Here is a 7500-nt window from a genome sequence, read left to right as displayed (position 1 = left end):
CTCGCCCATCTCCTGTTTACATCACTGAAGGTCTCCAACGGTTTTCCCTCGTCGTATAGTCTCGCTCTACATTGCCTGATTTCCTTTAAAAGGAATGCACTCGGAACCTCGGTATTTTCTTGTGCTATTGGCAAGCTCTGTAGGCGACGGAACCTTCTTAATGGGGCATTCCATCTAAGTGATGGAACGCCTAGCCCCCCATCCTTGACGGTGGAATGGATGTACGCATTGGACACGTCTGCTGGGAGACTGAGCCATTTACGTACCGCCTGCCTCAATATCCTGTCGCATTTCCTTAACATGCTTAGTGTGGTACAGCCAAGCTCTAACTGGTGGTACACTCCCGGTACCACCATGGTTCTTAATGCGAACAATCGCTGTTGAGGCTTTAGCGGTGCCTTGGATAATTTGCTGATGGCATTCTGCACAGTAACAGTGGCATCGATCACGATACGTCCCTCAGCTGTAAACGGGACACCTAGGTACCTCCATTTGTCAGTACGTTTCAGGGCTGGGAGTTGTTTATCCCGGCACAGGAATACTGTACTACTATCCACTATGGTCTTCTTGTCGTGTGGTACATTCCTTAGAGCTACTGTGAATGATTTCGTAGCATTAATCAGCAACCCGCACCGAGAAAAGTACTCCACTCCTGTGTTTATCAGCTGTTGCAGACCTCTTGTGGTGGAGGCAAACAGCAACAGGTCATCAGCGAACGCAGCTGAATTGACCGTCATTCCCCCCATTCTCGAGCCAACGTCCTCCGGCAACCTTTTCAGCAAACCCTCAATTATCATGTTGAAGATTATTGGGGACATTGGGTCGCCTTGTTTGACTCCACACTTCGGTTGTATTAGATGTGAGGTCCACTGGTTGCAGCACAGGCGTGTCCTGCTCCGTGAATATACGTCCATAATGTATTCAACCATGGGGGGTGGAGTTCCCATTATGGTAATGGCATCTCGTATTGCCGTGTGGGTTACCGAGTCGAACGCCTTAGCAAGATCAAGGGATGCTACAAAGAGAGATCGATGCTTCTCTCGATGATGTCGAAGGACCAGATCAAGGAGGAACACGTTGTCGGAGCATCCGTCCACAGGCCTGAACGCTCTCTGTCGCTGATCAAAACTGAGCATTTCCGACAATCGTGTCGCCAGGATCCTGTGTAGCGCCCTTATCAGTACCGAGGATATCGTGATTGGTCTGAAGTCGCTTGGGGTGTTTGCAGCGGACTTCTTAGGTATCAATATGGTGATAGATTCCAATAGATAGTTAGGTGCCTTACGACACCACATTATTAGATTGAATACTCTACACAGTACTTCCAAGGGCACCTTCCTCAACATTCGAGCAGAGAGACCATCAGGACCCACAGAGGTAGTACTTGCTGGAAACGATCTTCTGATTTCATCTGGAGTGATAGGTCCCCATAACTCTTTTACAGCAGGCCTAGTTTGCGTAATTCCTGGTGTAGTTTTAGCGTCGGATGACATGACTTTTTCCCAAAAGGGGATCATGCTCTCTTTCGGAGGAGGCTCCGCATCTGAAAATTCGTCGAGGATCATTCGCACGCACTTGCCTCTGTTCTTCCTCCAGAGATCCTGAGTGCGAGCATATTCAGCCCGCCGTGCTTGCCTTCTACTTAAATTTTCTGCCTCAGTGCGCTTAGGTTTTCGTGTTGCGCGTTTCTTACTGGGGAAAACCTCCCTTAGGTATAAAGAGAGCTCCTCGAAGACTGTAACTCGGTCCTTGTAAAATATGGAATCACAAATGCGTGCCAGGCGACGTGGGTTGAATCCTTCAACCTCTAACGGTGGCAGATTTTTAATATATTCCCTTAGTGCTTCATCATACTCGTGCACGTTCGGGATAATCGGAGCGTCCTGCTCATGTTGGAATTCCTCTCGCTCTGTCTCCTCGAGAATGGCCTGGACAACCTGCTTGTACGCAGCCTGCTTTCTTTTCCCCTTGATGCCATCCAGAGATCTCTCTGGGAATGCAAGGACCAACTCCTGGTTTATAAACTTTACTCCCCGTCCAACCAGTTCCACCTCCTTCCTCGCGAGCATTCTTGTTTCCTCTTCACTCCATCGCGCTCGAGCTCCCACGGCGTTCTGCCGCCTGTCATACCAGTCGGGATGTCCGCGTCGGTAATGAAGTGCCCGGCCAGTGACTGTTGTGAAGTCCCGCGTGCAGCCCGGATATTCGCAGCCATAGACTTCAGAAGGCCCAGCTTCCACTTCGGCAGTCACCACATTGCTCCGTAAGACTGGACCCCGACGGCCAGAGGGCCCGGGGTTATTGTTTTCATCCGAGGCTTTGCTTCTAGTAATCGGGCCAATCTAATGCAGGCAGAGAGGGTTGGCAGCCCTAGATCGCTATACTCCAATTCGGCCGCTGTTCTCCAAAAGGAGACAGCGTTACCAGCGGGACCACGAGGAGGTATGGAGTATAACTTGGTCAGGAGAGGCTCAATGCCAAATAGGTGGCTGTGTTGCGCATCACTGAACCAAGTAACCAGAGCCCTCCCTCAGCAACCACACGACAGAAGCTTGCACTGACGTGGTTTCCAGGCCACAGGGATTCCTCTTATCCCAACAACGATACTCAGCTAAGGGTCTGGTCTTCGTAAAGCCACCCAACCCTTACAAACATTCGTCGCAAGGGTATGTTCACCCAACCGAGTGCGAGAACCATGCCGTTCCCTAACCTGTTGCACTCAGTGGGACTGCTTGCGATATAGACTGGTTACCCAGCCTAGAATGCCGGCTCAGGGAAAGTCGAGGGAAAGAGGACCCTCCGTCGTCCCCTGCCGAACACTGAGTCGTTGGTCGAAAATGTACGCAGAAGGCCAGAGTGGCCTTCCCAGCAACCATCGTTCAGCCGCCTTAAGAGAGTCATAGTTACTCCCGCCGTTTACCCGCGCTTGCTTGAATTTCTTCACGTTGACATTCAGAGCACTGGGCAGAAATCACATTGCGTCAACACCCGCGAGGGCCATCGCAATGCTTTGTTTTAATTAGACAGTCGGATTCCCCTAGTCCGTGCCAGTTCTGAGCTGAGCGTTGAATGGCGGCCGAAGAGGACGACCACGACGGCTCACGCCGCCACGGAAGCCTCGCAGCAAGGAAGATCCGCGGGAGGCCAAGGCACGGGACCGAGCTCGGATCCCTGAACGTTCACCTCGCCCAGGCCCGGCACATCAGCCAGACCCGCTTCCCGACCAAGCCCGACACGCCCCGCTCCTCAGAGCCAATCCTTATTCCGAAGTTACGGATCCAATTTGCTGACTTCCCTTACCTACATTAGTCTATCGACTAGAGGCTCTTCACCTTGGAGACCTGCTGCGGATATGGGTACGAACCGGCGCGACACCTCCACGTGGCCCTCTCCTGGATTTTCAAGGTCCGAGGGGAAGATCCGGACACCGCCGCAACTGCGGTGCTCTTCGCGTTCCAAACCCTATCTCCCTGCTAGAGGTTTCCAGGGAACTCGAACGCTTATACAGAAAAGAAAACTCTTCCCGGATCTCCCGACGGCGTCTCCAGGTCATTTTGGGTTACCCCGACGAACACTCTTACGAGGGCCCGAATGGTATGCGGTTCCTCTGCCGGGTTCCGGAATAGGAACCGGATTCCCTTTCGCCCGACGGACGTGTGCCATGTTCAGTATGAAACGTTCGAGAGAGCACTGAGCATTACGCCGTCATTGACATAGGGTTTCCCCTAGGGCTTAAGATCGACTGACTCGTGTGCAACGGCTGTTCACACGAAACCCTTCTCCACGTCAGTCCTCCAGGACCTCGCTGGAGTATTTGCTACTACCACCAAGATCTGCACCGGCGGCGGCTCCAGGCAGGCTCGCGCCCAGACCCTTCTGCGCACACCGCCGCGACCCTCCTACTCGTCAGGGCTTCGTGACGGGGGCTGTTTAGGGCCCCCGCCCCACTTGCCGCTGACGGCAGAGTATAGGCTCGACGCTTCAGCGCCATCCATTTTCAGGGCTAGTTGCTTCGGCAGGTGAGTTGTTACACACTCCTTAGCGGATTCCGACTTCCATGGCCACCGTCCTGCTGTCTTAAGCAACCAACGCCTTTCATGGTGTCCCATGAGCGTCGAGTTAGGCGCCTTAACTCTGCGTTTGGTTCATCCCACAGCGCCAGTTCTGCTTACCAAAAATGGCCCACTTGGCACTCTGATCCGAGATTCTCGTGGCTTCAAGGTTCAAGAAAGCCAGAGATCTCACCCATTTAAAGTTTGAGAATAGGTTGAGGTCGTTTCGGCCCCAAGGCCTCTAATCATTCGCTTTACCAGATGAGACTCGCGCGCGTTCCGTGGAACGGCCGAGTGCCAGCTATCCTGAGGGAAACTTCGGAGGGAACCAGCTACTAGATGGTTCGATTAGTCTTTCGCCCCTATACCCAGTTCCGACGATCGATTTGCACGTCAGAATCGCTACGGACCTCCATCAGGGTTTCCCCTGACTTCGTCCTGACCAGGCATAGTTCACCATCTTTCGGGTCCCAACGTGTACGCTCTTGGTGCGCCTCTTCTCGCGATGAGAACGAGACGCCCCGGGAGTGCGAGGCCGCATCGCGACGCGGCCCATCCTCCCTCGGTCGGCGCCAAGGCCGACCTTCACTTTCATTGCGCCTTTGGGTTTTGCTAGTCCCAATGACTCGCGCACATGTTAGACTCCTTGGTCCGTGTTTCAAGACGGGTCCTAAGAGTACCCAAAGCAGTAGCGTCGCCGACCGGTATTGGGGCGAGCGCGGGATGGCGAACCAGCTCCGCGTCGCCCCGTAAGGCCTGTCAAAGGATCACCGTCGGCCAACAGCGGGCCAGGACCGGGGACGGCGCTAGGTCCGTGCCTCCGAGTGACCGTGGCGCGCGCTTGCGACGGGCTTGACGCAGAGATAGACTGCGGCCTGATACCGTGCGAGTACCGCCGGGCAGCCGGCCGAGCTTCCGGGGGTTTGCCGCGTGCCGTTTTACCGGCGACGCGGCAGTCACCGCACCCGGGCCGTAGACCGACACCCAGCGAGTCGCGACTTTCTACTAGGGGAGAAGTGCACGACGACGACGCCGGACATGCGCGCACGGTAGCGTGCCCGCGCGAGAAACCGCGGGACATCGCCGACCGACGCGAAGCCAGCGCCGCTGACGATGAATCTCCCCGTTCGATCTTTTGGGTTTCTTAGGTTTACCCCTGAACGGTTTCACGTACTCTTGAACTCTCTCTTCAAAGTTCTTTTCAACTTTCCCTCACGGTACTTGTTCGCTATCGGTCTCGTGGTCGTATTTAGCCTTAGATGGAGTTTACCACCCACTTAGAGCTGCACTCTCAAGCAACCCGACTCTAAGGAGAGATCCTCCCGAGGCGCGTACCGGTCGCTACGGGCCTAGCACCCTCTGCGGGTAAGTGGCCCCATTCAAGATGGACTTGGACGCGATGCGACACCTCGGGATAGTCGGACCCACCCGAACACCACATTTCCCTGCGGCGGAACCGCGGGATTCGGTGCTGGGCTCCTTCCTGTTCGCTCGCCGCTACTAAGGAAATCCTGGTTAGTTTCTTTTCCTCCGATTAATAATATGCTTAAATTCAGCGGGTAATCTCGCCTGCTCTGAGGTCGTCGTCAACGTTTGCGCTTGTCGTAGTAAACGACGGTACGAGAGAGAGAGACAGAGACTCTGTGCTGTCTTCTCTCCTCCCCTCCGCTATCTCGCGCTTAACGCAGCATCGTGCGTGATGCGCGGCGGATCATCCGCGGGCGTCGCGCTCTCGCACGACTCCCCAGAGACGAGTCACGACGCGACGTGCCGGTCCGTGTGTATACGTTCGAAGGACGAAGCCTTGTGGACTCGGACACGCGGTCGGCTCGCGATCCAAACCAGCAGACATCTGCGCGAGATATTGGGTCTCTGTGCGTCGTGCGGACTTGCACGCGACAGCGCCATACACCGCGCGAGTCGGACGAGAGAGGGAGACAAGCTCTCTTTTTGTCTCTCATGCGTCGTCGACCGGCATGCGCGCCGTTCGTTGTCCCAGCTCGCAGAGGTCGGCGGGTAGAGGTGACTCTGCGCGCGCTCGACGCGGCAGAGAACCTACCCTCCTCCCTCGCTGTGCTCGTTCCACCTTGACAACGACGACGACGCGCTTCCAGCCGCGCCCGATGAGAGAGAGAGCTCTCCGTGACTTTCCCCTCGTCCGGAGGTCGCGGGAGACAGACACTCGCTGTCGCGTGTGTGCGTTCGATGTCGCTCGACGATGAGGAGGAAATCGCCTCTCGTTTCATTTCGGACGACGCGTAGGGGAGACCGACCGGCCACACTCTTCCCCGAGATTCCTGGTCCCGCCGAGGGCGTACACGACCAGCTTTTCTCGGGTCGAGAGGAGGGTCTCGCGCTCCTCCGCGAACGTCCAGCCATCGCTCGTACGCCGTCGCTTGGCTATCCGCGACTCAACAAGAGTACGCTGCGAGAGCGTCTCGTGTCTTCTCAAAACCCTGCGCGTCGAGGAGAGAGAGGGACTCCGTGGCGCAGCGCGCACGGATCCCTGCTTCGATGCTGCTCCTACGACGACGATGACCCTCGTGAGAGAGAAAGAGCCGCGGAAGCGCAGCTCCGGCGCAAGCAGTCTTTGGGTGCGTAAACGACCCTCAGCCAGGCGTGGTCCGGGAATTGTATCCGTGGACCGCAATGTGCGTTCGAAATGTCGATGTTCATATGTCCTGCAGTTCACACGTTGACGCGCAATTAGCAGCGTTCTTCATCGACCCACGAGCCAAGTGATCCACCGTTCAGGGTAATCTCTTATACATTCGTCTGCGATCAGGGCAAGCGCGCGCTTTTCTTCGCCCATCTCGCAATGCTCGTTCCATCGTCCGTCAAAGTGGCGATTCAGCCGAACCGCGCGTCCGAGCACGCGCGGACCGCCGCTCCCGCGAGCGGGAGCTACGGCAAGAGGAAACAAAGTTTCGCGGCGGAGGGCCCACGCGCGCGTCTCGTAGAGACCGCGCGCGATAAGCTCTGGCAGGCGCGATCGAGCGTAGTCTCTCCTCTATCGCCCCCCGGAGGGGGGCGCGGAGAGCCGGGGCGGAAGTTCTTTCAAATAAACCGTCGGACCGGGAGGAGCACCAACCAGCGGGGGGAGAGCGAACCAGACGGACGCTCTCAACCGCGACGCACGGGACTCTACTCACTCGCGTCCTCACGCTTGCGGGCGCGCTCGCTGCCTCTGGCTCCGTCGAGGTAGAATCTCGACGGAGAGGGAGCGACCACCGCGCTCGCGCGCTCAGGTTACCACCGGTGAACGCGCCGCCGGGCGGTCCCTCGTGCGAGGGGGTCCGCCGCGGCGCGTACAGCTCGTCTCGCGCGCGATCCGCTGTGTCGCCGTTCGCGCACTTTCGTGCGCGAGCGTGCAATCGTTCGAGCGAGTCAGCGCGTCTCGGGTGCGCTGAAACTCTTGTACGTAACGACGCATCGTCCCTCTGCCGCG

General features: G+C 56.7%; 1 non-coding gene and 1 pseudogene across 1 annotated transcript; both read right to left on the bottom strand.

Annotated features, from left to right (window-relative positions):
• The window catches only part of LOC112589011 (uncharacterized), a 7716-nt pseudogene extending 2081 nt beyond the window's left edge, over nucleotides 1-5635 (bottom strand).
• A 1020-nt stretch (nucleotides 5636-6655) lies between these two features.
• Nucleotides 6656-6810, bottom strand: LOC112589006 (5.8S ribosomal RNA). The gene has a single exon (XR_003113179.1). It is a non-coding gene; the product is annotated as a 5.8S ribosomal RNA (ribosomal RNA).
• Between the last annotated feature and the right edge of the window lie 690 nt (nucleotides 6811-7500).

Source organism: Harpegnathos saltator, unplaced genomic scaffold (genome assembly GCF_003227715.2).
Source record: "Harpegnathos saltator strain DR-91 unplaced genomic scaffold, Hsal_v8.6 scaffold109, whole genome shotgun sequence".
Classification (NCBI taxonomy): Eukaryota; Metazoa; Arthropoda; class Insecta; order Hymenoptera; family Formicidae; genus Harpegnathos; species Harpegnathos saltator.
This window is presented reverse-complemented; position numbering and strand designations above follow the sequence as displayed.